A 21,103-nucleotide genomic window follows, 5' to 3' on the forward strand; every position below is an offset into this window, starting at 1 on the left:
CGAAATTCACATTGTAGCACACTGAATGAGCTGAAATTCACCTTGTGGCACACTGAATGAGCCGACATTCACATTGTAGCACACTGAATGAGCCGAAATTCACATTGTAGCACACTGAATGATCCGAAATTCACCTTATAGCACGCTGAATGAGCCGAAATTCACATTGTAGCACAGTGAATGATCCGAAATTCACCTTATAGCACGCAGAATGAGCCGAAATTCACATTATAGCACGCGGAATGAGCCAAAATTCACATTATAGCACGCGGAATGAGCCAAAATTCACATTATAGCACGCTGAATGAGCCAAAATTCACATTATAGCACGTTGAATGAGGCAAAATTCACATTGTAGCACACAGAATGATCCGAAATTCACATTGTAGCACACTGAATGAGCTGAAATTCACCTTGTGGCACACTGAATGAGCAGACATTGTAGCACACTAAATGAGCCGAAATTCACATTGTAGCACACTGAATGATCTGAAATTCACCTTATAGCACGCTGAATGAGCCGAAATTCACATTGTTGCACAGTGAATGATCCGAAATTCACCTTATAGCACGCAGAATGAGCCGAAATTCACATTATAGCACGCGGAATGAGCCAAAATTCACATTATAGCACGCGGAATGAGCCAAAATTCACATTATAGAACGCTGAATGAGCCAAAATTCACATTATAGCACGTTGAATGAGGCAAAATTCACATTATAGCACACTGAATGATCCGAAACTCACACTGTAGCACACACTGAATGAGGCAAAAATCAAATTGTAGCACAATGAATGATCCGAAATTCACCTTGTAGCACACTGACTGAGGCAAAATTCACATTATAATACACTGTATGAGGCAAAATTAACGTTATAGCACACTGTATGAGGCAAAATTAACGTTATAGCACAATGTATGAGGCAAAATTAACGTTATAGCACACTGTATTAGGCAAAATTAACGTTATAGCACACTGAATGAGACGAATGATGCAAAATGCACACTGAATGAGGCAAAATAATGCAGGGAGAAGAGAGAAACACACACACACCTCTACACACACACACCTCTACACACACCTCTACACACACACACACACACACCTCCTCATAGGTAGAGGCCTGGCTGGGTCCCGCCGCGGTATTGGGAACGGGTGGAGAGCGGTGCAGTGCGGCAGGGAACGTAGACAGAGAGAGAGCGTCTTGACGCGCGTACAGGGAGGAGGGGGCGTGCTCAGAACAGAGGCCGCTGTACGCACGTCAGGACGCTCCTCTCTCTCCTCCTCCGCCGCCGCGCTGCACCGCTCGTCAGACTCCAACCCGTTCCCAATACCGCGGCGGGACCCGGCCTCCATCCCGCTGCCGGTATATGTAGGGGGGGCGTTCGTCCTAATCGCTCCCCGCTAAATCCACCACTGCTTCTACTATATACTACAATGCAGCACAGATATGAAGCGTTTTTCAGGCAGAGAACGTATAATACTGGTGGTCACTGGTCACTGGTCAGCAAAACTCTGCACTGTCCTCCTACTATATAATACTGCTGGTCCCCAGTCCCCACAATAAAGCAATTAGCACACTGAGCACAGATATTTGCAGCACACTGAGCACAGTCAGATATGGAGCGTTTTTCAGGCAGAGAACGTAGATATTTGCACTTGCAGCACACTGAACACAGATATTTGCAGCCCACTGAACAGCACAATTTGCAGCCCACTGAACATAGAAACTGAGATGACACAAGCCACGTCCTCTCACGATCATCTCCAATGCACAAGTGAAAAATGGCGGTGACGCGCGGCTCCTTATATAGAATACGAATCTCGCGAGAATCTGACCGCGGGATGATGACGTTCGGGCGCGCTCGGGTTAACCGAGCAAGGCGGGAGGATCCGAGTTGCTCGGACCCGTGAAAAAAAAGGTGAAGTTCGGGCGGGTTCGGATTCCGAGGATCCGAACCCGCTCATCACTAGCAATATCCCATCTTAAATAGAACTTCCATCTTAGTAAATTTACCCTAGAGTGGGGGAGATGTACTAAGCGGTGTAGAGAGATAAAGTGGAAAGAGATAAACAACCAATCAGCTCCTAAGTGGCTTGTTACAGGATGTGTTTGAAAAAATGACAGGAGCTGATTGGTTGGTAGTTTATCTCTTTTCACTTTATCACTCTTCAAGGTTTAGTACATCTACCCCCATGTATGAAAAGTAGCACAGAGATGCATATACAGTATGGGGGTAATTCAGAGTTGATCGCAGCAGCAAATTTGTTAACAGTTGGGCAAAACCATGTGCACTGCAGGTGTGGCAGATATAACATTTGCAAAGCGAGCTAGATTTGGGTGGGTTATTTTGTTTCTGTGCAGGGTAAATCCTGGCTGCTTTATGTTTACACTGCAATTTAGATTTCAGTTTGAACACACCCCACCCAAATCTAACTCTCTCTGCACATGTTACATCCTTCCACCCACCCCCCCCCCCGCAGTGCACATGGTTTTGCCCAACTGCTAACAAATTTGCTGCTGCGATCAACTCTGAATTAGGTCCTATAGGCGGGATGTACTAAAGGAAAAATGCGGTAAAACCCCCGTTTTCGGGGGTTTTACCTCATTTTCAAATGTACTAAGACCCCACCTCCTATACCCTATAGAAGCCTATGGGCTTCTTAGCGCCGACTGCCGCAACCCACCGCCGCAGACACCGACCCGCCTCCCCCACGGCATGCCGTCCTCCAGGCAGCCCTGGTCCAGGAAGGTAATCTCCTCCTCCCCCTAGCAACGCAGCCGGAGGTCCTTCCAGGTGCAGGGGGGAGGAGGAGGTGCCGGGGACAGCCTGATGCTGCTTCCCTGTGTGCGGGCAGTGTGGAGACCCCTGGGGGATGACGGAGACCCCCCGCAGACCACCTCACAAGTATCACGGGGGGCCTCCGTCACCGCATTGCGATATTGATCGCATATGTTAGTACACATGCGATCAACATCGCTGCGATGCGCGGCGAGGGTCGGCGATGTATCTTAATACATCCGTATCAATTGAAATGCCTGAGGACCGATGCAAAACGCACTGATTACCAACACAACCTAATCATGTCAGATTGGCAAATGGCAAATTTATCTCTGATGCTGAAAGTTGTTTTCTTTGTGCTTATTTATATATTATGTTTTGTGTGTTTTAGCAATTGTAATTGTTTTATACATAAGATGGAGTGTCTGAGTGTTTCTCTCCCATCACCCTCCACACGCAGTTAGATCACAACAGCTAACTGATGGGAAAGACAGTTGGAGAGCTCAGCTTATACCCCTTTCCACCAAACACATTGGTCCGACCTGGGTAATTGAATACGGTTTCAAGCTGTAACAGCTTCATCACAGCACCTTGAAATCACACCACACCACACCTGGACCCGGGTTAGTTGCAAATCTTCCCTCTGCCAGCACTTGGAGATGAAATCATCTCCAATCGCCGTTGAGCCAGCTCTCCTTAAGCTTTTAGCGTGTCCCGGGTAGAATTACCCATTTACCCCGCAAGTTACCTGGGTCCTTACCAGGCTTGACCCTGATAGCTACCAATGTCAGATTCCTGGGTAACTGTACCAGGGTTATTTTTCAGAGGCACTTTTACATCAGACATTGACTTGGGTTGCCCCGGGGTTGTTTGGTTGAAAAGGGGTATGATTGAGGATGACAGCTAAACTGACTGAAGATAGAGAACAGAGCAGAAGAGGCGCTCTATTCCATCCTGCTGCTTTTTCAACATCACGCTAATGCTGCCGTAAGGAGATCCTGAGCTTCCTGTGCTCTAGCCATGGTGATGGAGAACAAGGTAAGTGAGGCACTCACGGTACAGGGAACAGCTTGTAGGCAGGTTGCATGTAAGGGAATATCTGTCAGGCAGAGGGGTATGTTAGAGAAAGGCTGGTGGGCAGATGGTAGCATATGGGAGAAACGATAGGGAGGTGGCATGTATGGAAGAGCTAGCGGGAAGAAAGGCATGTGAGGAAAGTTGGTGACAGAGGGCTATTTGTAAGAAACCTAGTTGGCAGAGGGACATGTGAGGGAAAAGTCGGTTAACGGTAAGGGTATTTGAGAGACAATATAGTAGACTGGTGGTAGGATAAAAAAGAAATGAGAGTGGGCAAGGGCTGGTATGTAAGGGAAGAGTTGGTGGACAGAGAACATGTGAGGGAAAAGCTGGTTGGCAGTAGGATGTGAGGTAAAAGATGGCAGGCAGAGGGGCATGTGAAGAAAGCATGTGTGCAAGTGGGAATCTGTACAAAAATCTGGTAAGAACGGAGACATGTGAGAAAAAATATGGTAGAGATTTTAACTTTTTTTTTACCTCTGATTTAAAATACACACGTTAGGGCTGATTTTGAGTTTGGAGCAAAGCAAAAAAGACCAAGTAATTTTGCACCTTGGCAAAACCATGTTGCACTGCAGGTGGGGCAGATTTAAAATGAGCAGATATATTTAGATTTGAGATGGGCATGTACATACTGAAATATAAATTGCAGTATAAAAATAAAGTTTTTCAGTATTACAAAGTTACATAGTTGGGGAGGTTGAAAAAAGACAAAATGTCCATCGAGTTCAACTTGTATTATAAAATTAACTATCATTTAGATGCTGTAACCTTGGATATTTCTATCAGTTCGGAATTTATCTAATCCATTTTTAAACTTATTTAGTGAGTCCACCATTACTACCTTCTCTGGTAGAGAATTCCAAATCCTTACTGCTCTTACTGTAAAGAACCCTTTCCTCCGTTGTATATGAATTTTTCTAACCTCAGGGGGTGTCTTCATGTCCTGTGTAGCGTTTTATTTATAAACAGATCGTCTGATAAAAGTGATAAGTCCTTGTATTGCCCCTTAATGTATCTATAAATATTAAAAATGTCCCCTCTCAGCCGCCTCTTTTCCTATTTGTGGGCTACGTGCAAAAGCAGCTACTATTTACCCTGCAGCCAAAATAACCCCCCAAATACAGTATCTGTACCCCTTCCACTGCAACATATTTTGTTTCAGATACAAAATGACTTCCTTGTTTTGCTGACATCATTGGTTGTTAATTACCATTACCATTTGAATTTAACATTATTCCCTATAAAAATCGGTATCCGGTCTATAGATCGTCTAAGACGGACTACAGTCAATAGGTCGACCACTAATGTTCAACATGCATTAGGTTTTCATGGTCAAAAGGTCAACTGGTTCAAAAGGTCAACATAACAATGATCGACACAAGGTGTTGTTGTTTTTTTTCAACTTTTACATACTTTACCATTCATGGGGACTACAATTGGGAATAGTAACTGAGCCATGGGAGGGTCTTTTCTGTGGCTAAACACCCCAAAAAACAAAATAAAAGTGTGTCTACCTTTCTTGTGTTGACCATTTCCATGTCGATCTTTTAACCATGTCAACCTTTTGACCCTGTTAACCTTTTCTACTGTCTACCTATTCCATGTCAACCTAAATGCATGTCGACCATTAGTGGTCGACCCATTGGCTGTAGACCTTTTTAATGTAGATCTAATGATCCACACCCATGAAAATCAACACATGCAAAAATCTGCAGTCCAAGCTAAATTTTACGCGGTGTTATTTATCACATTCCAAAGCATTTTGCAAAAACGTATAACTTTTATATGTTCTTGGAAATCTGTGCATGTTCTGAATAAGTATTTGGAATACACATTATAGTAAGTCAACATTGCTGAAGCCTGTATTGTGCAAGGAATGGCACAAACTTGTTGTTGCACCACTGAAAGTGCATCATGTGGTGAGATATGTGTCTAATCACATTTTTTTCGCAGGGGGTATTCAGATGTGGAAGAAAAGAAAAAATTCAAGCACGTGAGCAAAACCATGTTGCACTACAGGTGGGGCAGATGTAACATGTGCAGAGAGAGTTAGATTTGGGTGCAATGTGTACAAACTGAAAACTATATTGCAATGTAAAAATAAAGCTATCTAACATTTGTGGTTACATGCAGAAACAGCCAGTATTTACCTAGCACAGAAATTATATAAATGTATTTCTTCCCCTGGTTTGTTCCAGATACAAAGTTATGTGCTCTTTCTGCCTTGCTTCCAAATCTAAATCAGATTCAATGTCTTGACGTTGATCAATAGGTCCCCAATTCTTTTATGTAATGTGTAGATACTGTAGACAGGCCTAATACATAGACAAATTGGCTGAATTATTAAGTAGAATATTTTCAGATTCATTGTTTTCTCTGTGATTTTTTTTTCTGTGAATTACATAGTGGTGGTTTTATTAAATAAAGGTTTTTCAAAATGTCACCAGTGCTTTTGCCTTTAATAGACCACATGCTTGTAACTCGCTGTTGAAAAATTTAAGATATTGAAAACCAGCTACTTGATAAATCAGGCCTAAACAAATAATAGCAAAAGTGTTTGTTTCTGGAATATTGTAACAAAATGTTGTTGTTTTATTTTTGCTTTGGTGTGAAATGCAATTTATTTTTCCACAGACAGCAGCAGAGCATGGACATCGTTCTGCATCAGACAAACAGTGCTTCATAACTGCAATCAATCAGAAGGAGGTAAGAGTTATCGTTTTATTTTACAAAGTTAAGTATGCGAGGGGCTGGGAAGTGGGTATTAGGAGAAGCGGTAGGCTGAAACTTTGCCTAGGGAACCAAGATAGCTTGTTCCGGCCCTCCATGTACCTGCTGTTCTAGAGATGGTTTAAAAAAAAAAAAAAGATTAATTGAAACCTGAGAAGTACAGATTCTCTAACAAATTTTTTTTTTTGAAAAGGAGGAGATTTATGGTAGACTTACCATTGTTAAATCTCATTCTGCGAGGCATTTAAGCATAAGGCATTTAAGGTACACAGACTCAAGAGGTTCAAATGGAGACTCTTGTAGGGCATTTAAGATGACAGACAGATCCCATGGAGCCACAGGAGGGACATAGGGAGGCTGAATCCGTAGAACACCCTGAGTGTAAGTGTGAACGTCAGGAAGAAACGCAATTTTTCTCTGAAACCACACCGACAAGGCAGAAATATGAACCTTGAGGGAGGCCAGATGAAGGCCCAAGTCCAGGCCTTGTTGTAGAAAAGCCAAAAGTCTGGAAGTTTTGTACGTATATGCATCATAATTCTTAGCAGCACACCATGTGAAGTAAGAATTCCAGACCCTGTAATAAATCCGAGCTGAAGCTGGTTTACGGGCTTTCAACATAGTTTGACTAACCGCCTCAGAGAATCAGTTTGCTCTCAGGAGTGATGCTCCAAGAGCCACGCCATCAAAGCCAGTCTGGCCAGGTCCGGGTAGACACAAGGGCCCTGAACGAGGAGGTCTGGGCATTGAGGAAGTAGAAGAGGACACTCGATCGATAGACCCTGCAGATCTGAGAACCAATGCCGTCTGGGCCACTCTGGAGCGACTAGAAGTAGTATTCCTCCTTCTTGCTTGAACTTCCGTATTACCCTGGGCAGGAGAGACACTGGAGGGAACACGTATGGCAGACGAAAGTTCCATGGAATTGCCAGTGCGTCCACGAACACTGCTTGAGGATCCCTTGTCCTTGCTCCGAAGATTGTATCGAGACGCCATCAGGTCTACATCTGGTAGGCCTCACTTGTCCATTAGGAGTTGAAAGACCTCGGGATGAAGACTCCACTGTCTGGCGTACCTGTGAGAGACAACTTCCCGTACCCATGCATCTGAAGTGGTCTTTAACCAGGCCTGGGTGAAATGCAGAAGTCGGCCTCCCACCCTGGAGTCCCCCAGGGGGAGGCCCGCCCCATCGTGCAGCTGGCTTGTCTTGTTTGGAAGCAGGCTGACGGGTGGCCCAGGATTGTTTAGATTTGGGCTTAGTGGTTTTGGAAGCGCGAGCCTGTCTCGGGTACGCCTGACCTTTTGCTTTACTTGGAGGTCGAAAGGAGCATAAAATGGTACTCTTAGCCTTCTGAGCAGAAGGATTAGCACTTGGGAGAAACACAGTCTTGGCCGACGCCAAGTCAGTCACAATCTTATTCAGATCTTCTCCAAACAGGATGTCTCCCTTGAAAGGGAGTACCTCCAAGGTCTTTTTGGAGTCCGGGTCCACTTTCCGGAATCCAGCGAGCCAGGATAGATGTAGTAGAAGCCTTGGCTGCCATGACCCCTGCACCAGAGGCCACCTCCTGAATATAGTGAGAGGCTGTGGTAATATACGACAGATATTGTCTGGCAGTGTCAGAAAAATCCTGAGGTAGATCCTCCTCAATTGCCTGAACCCATGCTTCAATTCCTTTTGCCGCCCAAGAGGCAGCCATAGTGGGTTTATGTACAGCAGTGGTAAGAGTGTAAATAGACTTAAGGCATCCCTCCACACGCTTATCTGTTGGTTACTTCAGTGAGGTGACAGTGGTGACAGGCAGAGTAGAGGACACCACAAGATGGGCGACATGAGAGTCCACCGGCGGTGGAGTTTCCCACTTGTTGCTCAACTCCGCAGGGATAGGATAATGAGCTAGCATCTTTTTAGACAGGGAAAACTTCTTTCCTGGAGATGACAAGGATTCCTGACGTATATCAATTAAGAGGTGAGAATGTGGTAAAACTACTTTATCAACCTTCTGACGTTTAAACTTTTCAGGTTTCTTAGATGTAACAGGAGGTTCAATGTCATTATCAATTTGGAGAATCAGCTTGTTAGCCTCTACTAGGTCAGGAACATCAACCTGAGTTGCAAATTCCTCATCAGAAGCAAATGTATCAGTGTCTGATGGATCAGTATATTCCCGATCTTCATCGGAAGAATTATCCGAAATATTAGTGGATTGTGAGGAAGAAATGGCCCGCTTAGATGACCCCTTGGCCCCAGAGGGACGTGGGGTGGACTTTTGTCTAACCAAAGTCTGATTTAATTGCTGTAACTGGGTAGACAAAATATCCACCCACGGCAGATTAACTACAGGGACAATATGTGGCTGCAATGGCACAGGAGGCCCCACAGGGGGCGTGAGATGCGTTACAAGCGTAGTCAGCATATTTGAAAAAGCTGCCCAAGGTGGGTCTTGATTGACCACAGGTGCCACAGATGGACTGGGAGATGTATGACCCCCAGCGCCTGAACCAGCAGCTAACACTTCCCCCACTGGTGAATCTGTGATGACAGCATTGCATGATGCAGGCGCATCTGCGGATTTCCCACCCTGTGTAGCAGACATCATGTGGGATGTAGCCTTAGGATGTAATAGTACAATATAGCCAGACAAACACAAAAAATCCAGCAAATAATTCCCTGTGTTTTGTGACAGTAAATACAAAGCACAAACAGAGGATACAAGTGGTGTGGGGTGACTGAAAAACACAGTGAGAAATACAAACAGTATACCCTGTGTAGCACTATATATTATATGAGACCCTGACGAACCTAGTTCCCCAGGATACAGAATACAGTGATAGCAAACATGTGATACACAAGAGTAGAAGCCACACAGCAGCTATAGGCACGCTCAGTCACAGGTACAATGCAGGAATTATCACATATAACAATAAAAAACTGCACTGGACTAGTAACTACGGGTGGTATTCAGTATGCAGACTGACGGGATCCCGGCGCACAGTATACCGGTGCCGGGATCCCGACAGCCGGCATACCGACACTTATTCTCCCTCGTGGGGGTCCACGACCCCCCTGGAGGGAGAATAAAATAGCGTGGCACGCATAGCGCGCCACCGTGCCCATAGCGTGGCGAGCGTAGCGAGCCCGCAAGGGGCTCATTTGCGCTCGCCACACTGTCGATAAGCCAGCGGTCGGGCTCCCGGCGCCGGTATGCTGGTCGCCGGGAGCCCGTCCGCCGGCAGATCGTAGTGAACCCTTAACTACATATAAATATGTATGTATACAGATATAACAATGCACAGTAAACACTGGATGTATGACACTGAATACTTGTGCTAAATAGTCAGATAGCAGTACACTTAACGAACACTGTCTAAAATGACATGTAGAATACTTAAGTGTCTGTAAATACACAGCGCTGATGATACAGGCGGATTTACAGAGGAGACAGTGCCCAGCAGTCCCGGAGATCAGCCCAGCTATGTAATGGCACCAAAATCTCTTCAGGGAGTGAGGCAGACAGAGAGATGCAGCTCCAGGGTGGGAACACCAGCAGTAGATGGCGCCCGGAGCTGGGGGAGGGGCTACAGGTCAGCGCCTTATACCCTCTGCTGGACTTCACCACCGGGTACTGTGGAGCCTTTTGCAAATGGATTTTAATAATTTTGACCTGTGCTTCTTGCCCTGGTGGATATAGTGGGGTCCCTGTGCGACACAGTGTCCAGGCCAGCGGCGTGGTCCATGTCCTGGGACCGCTACCGGAACGCGATTTACCTTACCTCCCCCCTTCAAGTGCAGCCACGCGATCCTGGAGAATGACAGCGGTGGTGTGCCTGAAGAAAACTGGTGTGTCTCCGCTGCAAGTACCAGGGAACCAGGCCGCGGGAGTATGCAGCACCACTGAGGGAGGTGATGGAGCCACAGCACAGCATGTCATAAAGACATAGAAAGTGCTGCAGCCCTTGATGTCTTCTAAAAAAGCTCTTTTCAGGGCTGCCTAGCGCAGCCCCACCTGTTAGTGACCTGCACTGCAGGCACCAACTTACAAACTGAGCTCCAGTGCCTGGAGGTGGGGCTATAGAGGAGGCGGTGCAGTGCATCCTGGGAACAGTCAAAGCTTTAGCCTGTTGGTGACTCAGATCAAGATCCAACTATACACCCCGATGTTATTCCCTGTGGAATACCAGTGTACCCCCCTGCAGAAATGTATGATGCATACACATACCTCATTATATGGCTGTACAATATATCTTTTTTTGCGTAAATTACCTCAAGTATGCGTCCAACTTGGCATGAAGACAATATTTCCCAAAGAGGGACCATGCAGGATGACTAATAGATACAGCAGATGCAAGACCATATGCAAATTGTTGTTTAGCATATGACCTACCTGCATTGGCTTATCTATAATAGTTTCAGGGTGTGCTATGGTTCCAGGAAAGTCCAGACTGCATACCCTGCACGAGAGTACCGCGTTGTCTGGATCTGCATAACAGCAGAAATTACTGGTGAAATGATTAGCATGTGTATAATAGAGGTCTCCAGGAACGTAGCATAGGCACCATGTTCTTGAAGACATGCACATGCACAGTTGACGCTGGCACAAAACAAGTCTACTGCGCTGCCAGAGAGGAGGGGGCTCACATAGAGACTGCACACAGGACTTCTCCTCTCTTACTGTCACTGCCTATGTGAACTGCATTTGGAGCAAGATTCTTTGAGTATATGGAGCAATTAACCGTCATTCAATAAAGCAGTTTATTCTCAGATCTCAATCTTGTTCCATCTGTATTATGACATTATTTCAATAGCAAGGTTTGACAGCGTTTCTTATGGGAGTGGATCATGGGATTCGGTCTTTAGGTGGTCTTTAGGTCGACAGTAAGTAGGTAGACATGGTTTCTAGGTTGACAGGGACTTTAGGTCGACATGACAAAAAGTCGACATGAGTTTTTCCTTTTTTTATTTTCATACTTTACGATCCACGTGGACTAAGCTTGGTAACGGTAACCTGTGTCGAGCGCAGCAGTAGGGGAGCAAGGCACCTTGCCCGAAGCATAGCGAGCCATGCAAGAGGACACGGGGCACTCATTGGGGTTCCCGGTCACTGTACGGAGAAAACAACACCAAAAAAAAGTTAAAAAAACTCATGTCAACCTTTTCTCATGTCAACCTAGTACATGTCGACCTAGAGTCCCTGTCGACCTAGAAACCATTTGGACCTACTTACTGTCGACCAATAATGGTCGACCTAGACACTGTCAACCTAAGTCTAATCTACCTAACATACCACACCCGTGGATCATAGGGTCGACAGTCATTAGGTCAACCACTATTGGGCGACAGTGACTAGGTCAACACTGAAATAGCTTGACATGGTCATTAGGTTGACATGAACAATGTCAACATGGAAAAGGTCAACATGAGTTTTTTTTACAAATGTTGGTGTCGCTTTCTTCGTAAAGTGACTGGGAACCCCGATTAGTGCACAGTGTCCGCTCGCCATGTTTCGGGCAGGGTGCCTAGCTATGCCACAGCTGCACTTGGCACAGGTTACTATTCCCATTCGTAGTCCACATGGATCATAAAAGTATGAAAAGTTCAAAAAAGGGGAAAAAAGTGAAAAACTCATGTCGACTTTGTCAATGTCGACCAAGTGACCATGTCGACCTACAGACCATGTCGACCAATAGTATTTGACCTAATGAGTGTCAACCTAAGTGCTGTCCACCTAAAGACTGAATCCTGTTTCTTACCACTTGTTAATAGGACAATACTAATAGTAACAACAAGCATTCCACATGCAATGCTATAAGTCTCTTATATATCTAGCGGTTTGATGGTTTATTTTGTATTGCACATGAAAAATGTAATTCATAGCTTAATGGCATCTCCATATGTAAAGTGTGAAGCGATGAGTTGCAGGCTGCCAGTATTCTAGTCACTTTGTTTTATGGCTTTTACTTGGTTATGATGCATTGTGCAGTAATGTGTAAATAAAATGTTTGGCACTCTGACCCATGTTTCTAGCTTCAAAAAATACACCAATGATCAAAGACCTCAAATGTTTACTAGAAAAATGCATCCATGATAAATGTTGTGTTCCTTATGCAAACAATAGCAATTGGAAAATCAGCAGAGTATGTAAATATACTCCCCTGCTTTCAGCCATTCACTATTCTTTGTGGTTCTATAGTAATGGTGGGCAACATGATATTGTAGGGTCCTAGGTGTGATCTCTGCAGTAAATTATACTTTACAAACGTAATGGCTTTTTAATTGAATGGTTTTTGACAAAACCAATTGCTTCTCAGTGGCGCACAGGCACCATAATTGAGTCCCGTTTGTTCTTTGTAAAGGAAACTTTCTCATTTTATGATAGTTTACTAAAACTTGTCATAGTTTTGTACTGGGGCCAGTGTGGCTAGGGTAGGGTTTTGTTTTTTCTTCTGAAGTTCAGTTATGAGCAATATTGACAAAGCTGCTATATTTGACACTACCCAGCATGTGACTGGGTAACATTTGTGTTAGTTTTGTAAATAGTGGAAACATATGAAACATATTAGTACAGCACCTACAATGGCAGCCTATCCCCTTTTCCTTGCGCTACACAATGTCTTCTGGGACATGGAAGTCAGCAGCAGCGGGCAGTAAGGGAAGCAGCTGCCTTATTTCCCTATCACGCAGTTCCAGTAAAGGTGATTGAGGCTACATCTGTAACTAACTAGGATGAATTCTAGGAATGTTTGCATTCCAGTCTTACACATGTGTCAAGTTAAATATATTCTAATGACAATGACTATTTGGTTTAATCAGTCCCTCAAACAATAATTCAGACAAAACAGTACTAATCGCTTGTATAGGATAAAATAGAACTGTGTATTTTTAAAGTGCTGTAGGCTCATGTGCTCATGATTTCATGCTCCAAATGTTTTCTTTCAGCTCAAGTGAAAGATTGTGAAGAGTTTAATTAGAGGTGACGTGTAAAAGCAGAAAAGTATGGGCACAGAATGTAGATAGCCTATAAATGTAACGCAAATATATCTTATGCAGAGATACCATATCGCATTACCAATATTAGAATGTGTTTGTTCAAGAATAAGAAAAATGGAAAGGATGTAGCTAGGATTATTTCTGACCACAGTGCATGATAAATCCGTTTTATTTAAGCCATACTTGCCAACTTTCTGGCTGCCCCTATGCTGTGGGCTTGGTGTGGCTAAGTGGGCATTGGGGGGAAGGGGAAGTGTGTGTGTGTGGGGGGGGGGATTGAGGTATACGGTGTCATCAGGCCACCTGGACTGCCAACTTCACTCTGGAAGTAAGTGGCTGTGGGTAGCCTCCGTGATAAATGACAACTCTTCCGGGCATCCAGGAGAGCCACCTGAGATATGGGAGCTCTCTGACATTCTGGGAGTGTAGGCAAGAATGATTTAAGAGGATTATCCACTAGACTTGTCTTAAACAACAGTGACACTGCATGATGAGCAGGCTCACCAAAGCTGGGCAGCTGCAGATGGGAAAAGCATGAACTAGTCCAGTGGTTCTCAAACTCGGTCCTCAGGACCCCACACGGTTCACGTTGTCCATGTCACCCAGCAGCTGCACTGTGTATCACCAACTGTCACATTTTAAAAATCTACAGGTGACCTGCAAAACATGAACCGTGCGGGGTCCTGAGGACCGAGTTTGAGAACCTGTGAACTAGTCTAATCAATCTGGATTTTTGCTGTGACACAGTTCTGAATGTGGCAAAAACGACATGAATCCATGGATCTATCTTGCCTTGGATCAATGGTTGTTGGTGGGGGTGTAATGGTGCAGGGAAACTTTTTTGGCATAAATTAAGTATAACTGCTGACCATGTGCAGGCCTTTATGGCAAGTCTGATCATCTTCTAATAGGAAAACAGCATGTATTCAAACTAGTTTCCTCCATCAAATCATGTGTGTGTGTCTAGATGAAATGTAATGGCAAACTGGCCAGTAAAGCTCTTAATAAATGATCCCCAAGAGCAAGTGAAAGAAAGTTATTGCAATGTCTCATTCACTTAATATGTAGTGCACAAGCACAAAATACCTCTCCTGGGATGAAATATATATAGGTGATGGAAGCTGGCTGCACATGTAGCTTATTCATACTGAATGAAATGCGTGTGGGATGATAGATAGACAGTGTCTAGTTAGACAGTCAATAGATAGACACCACACGTTAGACAGACAGTAGGTCGACAGGGTCAGAAGGTCAACAGGGTCAAAAGGTCGACATGAACATGGTAGACAGTACAACAGGTCGACAGGGTCAAAAGGTCAACATGAAAATGGTCGACACATAAAAGGTAGACACCATATTTTTTGCATTTTTGTGGTTTGTTTGGATAGTTTTGTCATCTGGGGCCCCCAATTGTAGAAAGGCATCCTCTTGCCACGCTTCGGGCTTGGTGGCTTGCTGCGCTCGCCACAAGGTTTATAACCAGCTCTATGCCAACATGGATAGAGAAGGTATGAAAAAGTCCAAAAACATGTAAAATAAAAAAAAAACCTGTGTCTACCTTTTTTATGTTGACCATTTTCATGTCTACCTTTTGACCCTGTCGACCTTTTGACCCTGTCGACCTAATGTCTGTCTAGCATATGGTGTCTATCTATTGACTGTCTAACTAGACACTGTCTATCTATCAACCGAATACCGAATGAAATAAGGACTCTGAATTTTCTGTGCACTGAATATCTCTGTGAGATATTCCACAGTCTCCTGGAGGTCATATTCATACCTTGTGTGTGCTCTGTAGCTACATGCATAGGAGGTATGAAAACAATGAGCCAAATAACTAGAGATGAGCGCCGGAAATTTTTCGGGTTTTGTGTTTTGGTTTTGGGTTCGGTTCCGCGGCCGTGTTTTGGGTTCGACCGCGTTTTGGCAAAACCTCACCGAATTTTTTTTGTCGGATTCGGGTGTGTTTTGGATTCGGGTGTTTTTTTCAAAAAACCCTAAAAAACAGCTTAAATCATAGAATTTGGGGGTAATTTTGATCCCAAAGTATTATTAACCTCAAAAAACATAATTTACACTCATTTTCAGCCTATTCTGAACACATCACACCTCACAATATTATTTTTAGTCCTAAAATTTGCACCGAGGTCGCTGTGTGAGTAAGATAAGCGACCCTAGTGGCCGACACAAACACCGGGCCCATCTAGGAGTGGCACTGCAGTGTCACGCAGGATGTCCCTTCCAAAAAACCCTCCCCAAACAGCACATGACGCAAAGAAAAAAAGAGGCGCAATGAGGTAGCTGTGTGAGTAAGATTAGCGACCCTAGTGGCCGACACAAACACCGGGCCCATCTAGGAGTGGCACTGCAGTGTCACGCAGGATGTCCCTTCCAAAAAACCCTCCCCAAACAGCACATGACGCAAAGAAAAAAAGAGGCGCAATGAGGTAGCTGACTGTGTGAGAAAGATAAGCGACCCTAGTGGCCGACACAAACACCGGGCCCATCTAGGAGTGGCACTGCAGTGTCACGCAGGATGTCCCTTCCAAAAAACCCTCCCCAAACAGCACATGACGCAAAGAAAAAAAGAGGCGCAATGAGGTAGCTGACTGTGTGAGAAAGATAAGCGACCCTAGTGGCCGACACAAACACCGGGCCCATCTAGGAGTGGCACTGCAGTGTCACGCAGGATGTCCCTTCCAAAAAACCCTCCCCAAACAGCACATGACGCAAAGAAAAAAAGAGGCGCAATGAGGTAGCTGACTGTGTGAGAAAGATAAGCGACCCTAGTGGCCGACACAAACACCGGGCCCATCTAGGAGTGGCACTGCAGTGTCACGCAGGATGTCCCTTCCAAAAAACCCTCCCCAAACAGCACATGACGCAAAGAAAAAAAGAGGCGCAATGAGGTAGCTGTGTGAGAAAGATAAGCGACCCTAGTGGCCGACACAAACACCGGGCCCATCTAGGAGTGGCACTGCAGTGTCACGCAGGATGTCCCTTCCAAAAAACCCTCCCCAAACAGCACATGACGCAAAGAAAAAAATAGGCGCAATGAGGTAGCTGTGTGAGTAAGATTAGCGACCCTAGTGGCCGACACAAACACCGGGCCCATCTAGGAGTGGCACTGCAGTGTCACGCAGGATGGCCCTTCCAAAAAACCCTCCCCAAACAGCACATGACGCAAAGAAAAAAAGAGGCGCAATGAGGTAGCTGACTGTGTGAGTAAGATTAGCGACCCTAGTGGCCGACACAAACACCGGGCACATCTAGGAGTGGCACTGCAGTGTCACGCAGGATGTCCCTTCCAAAAAACCCTCCCCAAACAGCACATGACGCAAAGAAAAAAAGAGGCGCAATGAGGTAGCTGTGTGAGTAAGATTAGCGACCCTAGTGGCCGACACAAACACCGGGCCCATCTAGGAGTGGCACTGCAGTGTCACGCAGGATGTCCCTTCCAAAAAACCCTCCCCAATCAGCACATGATGCAAAGAAAAAGAAAAGAAAAAAGAGGTGCAAGATGGAATTATCCTTGGGCCCTCCCACCCACCCTTATGTTGTATAAACAAAACAGGACATGCACACTTTAACCAACCCATCATTTCAGTGACAGGGTCTGCCACACGACTGTGACTGATATGACGGGTTGGTTTGGACCCCCCCCAAAAAAGAAGCAATTAATCTCTCCTTGCACAAACTGGCTCTACAGAGGCAAGATGTCCACCTCATCTTCACCCTCCGATATATCACCGTGTACATCCCCCTCCTCACAGATTATCAATTCGTCCCCACTGGAATCCACCATCTCAGCTCCCTGTGTACTTTGTGGAGGCAATTGCTGCTGGTCAATGTCTCCGCGGAGGAATTGATTATAATTCATTTTAATGAACATCATCTTCTCCACATTTTCTGGATGTAACCTCGTACGCCGATTGCTGACAAGGTGAGCGGCGGCACTAAACACTCTTTCGGAGTACACACTTGTGGGAGGGCAACTTAGGTAGAATAAAGCCAGTTTGTGCAAGGGCCTCCAAATTGCCTCTTTTTCCTGCCAGTATAAGTACGGACTGTGTGACGTGCCTACTTGGATGCGGTCACTCATATAATCCTCCACCATTCTATCAATGTTGAGAGAATCATATGCAGTGACAGTAGACGACATGTCCGTAATCGTTGTCAGGTCCTTCAGTCCGGACCAGATGTCAGCATCAGCAGTCGCTCCAGACTGCCCTGCATCACCGCCAGCGGGTGGGCTCGGAATTCTGAGCCTTTTCCTCGCACCCCCAGTTGCGGGAGAATGTGAAGGAGGAGATGTTGACAGGTCGCGTTCCGCTTGACTTGACAATTTTGTCACCAGCAGGTCTTTCAACCCCAGCAGACCTGTGTCTGCCGGAAAGAGAGATCCAAGGTAGGCTTTAAATCTAGGATCGAGCACGGTGGCCAAAATGTAGTGCTCTGATTTCAACAGATTGACCACCCGTGAATCCTTGTTAAGCGAATTAAGGGCTGCATCCACAAGTCCCACATGCCTAGCGGAATCGCTCCGTGTTAGCTCCTTCTTCAATGCCTCCAGCTTCTTCTGCAAAAGCCTGATGAGGGGAATGACCTGACTCAGGCTGGCAGTGTCTGAACTGACTTCACGTGTGGCAAGTTCAAAGGGCATCAGAACCTTGCACAACGTTGAAATCATTCTCCACTGCACTTGAGACAGGTGCATTCCATCTCCTATATCGTGCTCAATTGTATAGGCTTGAATGGCCTTTTGCTGCTCCTCCAACCTCTGAAGCATATAGAGGGTTGAATTCCACCTCGTTACCACTTCTTGCTTCAGATGATGGCAGGGCAGGTTCAGTAGTTTTTGGTGGTGCTCCAGTCTTCTGTACGTGGTGCCTGTACGCCGAAAGTGTCCCGCAATTTTTCTGGCCACCGACAGCATCTCTTGCACGCCCCTGTCGTTTTTTAAAAAATTCTGCACCACCAAATTCAAGGTATGTGCAAAACATGGGACGTGCTGGAATTTGCCCATATTTAATGCACACACAATATTGCTGGCGTTGTCCGATGCCACAAATCCACAGGAGAGTCCAATTGGGGTAAGCCATTCCGCGATGATCTTCCTCAGTTGCCGTAAGAGGTTTTCAGCTGTGTGCGTATTCTGGAAAGCGGTGATACAAAGCGTAGCCTGCCTAGGAAAGAGTTGGCGTTTGCGAGATGCTGCTACTGGTGCCGCCGCTGCTGTTCTTGCGGCGGGAGTCCATACATCTACCCAGTGGGCTGTCACAGTCATATAGTCCTGACCCTGCCCTGCTCCACTTGTCCACATGTCCGTGGTTAAGTGGACATTGGGTACAACTGCATTTTTTAGGACACTGGTGAGTCTTTTTCTGACGTCCGTGTACATTCTCGGTATCGCCTGCCTAGAGAAGTGGAACCTAGATGGTATTTGGTAACGGGGGCACACTGCCTCAATAAATTGTCTAGTTCCCTGTGAACTAACGGCGGATACCGGACGCACGTCTAACACCAACATAGTTGTCAAGGACTCAGTTATCCGCTTTGCAGTAGGATGACTGCTGTGATATTTCATCTTCCTCGCAAAGGACTGTTGAACAGTCAATTGCTTACTGGAAGTAGTACAAGTGGGCTTACGACTTCCCCTCTGGGATGACCATCGACTCCCAGCGGCAACAACAGCAGCGCCAGCAGCAGTAGGCGTTACACGCAAGGATGCATCGGAGGAATCCCAGGCAGGAGAGGACTCGTCAGACTTGCCAGTGACATGGCCTGCAGGACTATTGGCATTCCTGGGGAAGGAGGAAATTGACACTGAGGGAGTTGGTGGGGTGGTTTGCGTGAGCTTGGTTACAAGAGGAAGGGATTTACTGGTCAGTGGACTGCTTCCGCTGTCACCCAAAGTTTTTGAACTTGTCACTGACTTATTATGAATGCGCTGCAGGTGACGTATAAGGGAGGATGTTCCGAGGTGGTTAACGTCCTTACCCCTACTTATTACAGCTTGACAAAGGGAACACACGGCTTGACACCTGTTGTCCGCATTTCTGGTGAAATACCTCCACACCGAAGAGCTGATTTTTTTGGTATTTTCACCTGGCATGTCAACGGCCATATTCCTCCCACGGACAACAGGTGTCTCCCCGGGTGCCTGACTTAAACAAACCACCTCACCATCAGAATCCTCCTGGTCAATTTCCTCCCCAGCGCCAGCAACACCCATATCCTCCTCATCCTGGTGTACTTCAACACTGACATCTTCAATCTGACTATCAGGAACTGGACTGCGGGTGCTCCTTCCAGCACTTGCAGGGGGCATGCAAATAGTGGAAGGCGCATGCTCTTCACGTCCAGTGTTGGGAAGGTCAGGCATCGCAAACGACACAATTGGACTCTCCTTGTGGATTTGGGATTTCAAAGAACGCACAGTTCTTTGCGGTGCTTTTGCCAGCTTGAGTCTTTTCAGTTTTCTAGCGAGAGGCTGAGTGCTTCCATCCTCATGTGAAGCTGAACCACTAGCCATGAACATAGGCCAGGGCCTCAGCCGTTCCTTGCCACTCCGTGTGGTAAATGGCATATTGGCAAGTTTACGCTTCTCCTCCGACAATTTTATTTTAGGTTTTGGAGTCCTTTTTTTTCTGATATTTGGTGTTTTGGATTTGACATGCTCTGTACTATGACATTGGGCATCGGCCTTGGCAGACGACGTTGCTGGCATTTCATCGTCTCGGCCATGACTAGTGGCAGCAGCTTCAGCACGAGGTGGAAGTGGATCTTGATCTTTCCCTAATTTTGGAACCTCAACTTTTTTGTTCTCCATATTTTATAGGCAGAACTAAAAGGCACCTCAGGTAAACAATGGAGATGGATGGATTGGATACTAGTATACAATTATGGACGGACTGCCACGGTTAGGTGGTATAAAAAAACCACGGTTAGGTGGTATATATTATAATAATAATACAATTATGGATGGACGGACTGCCTGCCGACTGCCGACACAGAGGTAGCCACAGCCGTGAACTACCGCACTGTACACTGGTTGATAAAGAGATAGTAGTATACTCGTAACAACTAGTATGACACTATGACGACGGTATAAAGAATGAAAAAAAAACCACGGTTAGGTGGTATATATTATAATAATAATACAATTATGGATGGACGGACTGCCTGCCGACTGCCGACACAGAGGTAGCCACAGCCGTGAACTACCGCACTGTACACTGGTTGATAAAGAGATAGTAGTATACTCGTAACAACTAGTATGACACTATGACGACGGTATAAAGAATGAAAAAAAAACCACGGTTAGGTGGTATATATTATAATAATAATACAATTATGGATGGACGGACTGCCTGCCGACTGCCGACACAGAGGTAGCCACAGCCGTGAACTACCGCACTGTACACTGGTTGATAAAGAGATAGTAGTATACTCGTAACAACTAGTATGACACTATGACGACGGTATAAAGAAAGAAAAAAAAATACCACAGTTAGGT

The 21,103-nt window shown here is 45.6% G+C and overlaps 1 protein-coding gene and 1 long non-coding RNA gene across 6 annotated transcripts in view; one reads left to right on the forward strand and one right to left on the reverse strand.

Annotated features, from left to right (window-relative positions):
- NDP (norrin cystine knot growth factor NDP) overlaps positions 1-21,103 on the reverse strand; it is a 207,417-nt gene that overhangs the window by 148,498 nt on the left and 37,816 nt on the right. The gene's annotated exons all lie outside the window — the stretch shown is intronic.
- The window catches only part of LOC135051267 (uncharacterized), a 38,669-nt gene continuing 20,857 nt past the window's right edge, over positions 3,292-21,103 (forward strand). Inside the window, exons 1-2 of the long non-coding RNA XR_010242146.1 lie at positions 3,292-3,824; positions 6,501-6,572. This is a non-coding gene — a long non-coding RNA (uncharacterized LOC135051267). The remainder of the gene's footprint in view (positions 3,825-6,500; positions 6,573-21,103) is intronic.

This window comes from Pseudophryne corroboree, chromosome 2 (assembly GCF_028390025.1).
Source record: "Pseudophryne corroboree isolate aPseCor3 chromosome 2, aPseCor3.hap2, whole genome shotgun sequence".
NCBI lineage: Eukaryota > Metazoa > Chordata > Amphibia > Anura > Myobatrachidae > Pseudophryne > Pseudophryne corroboree.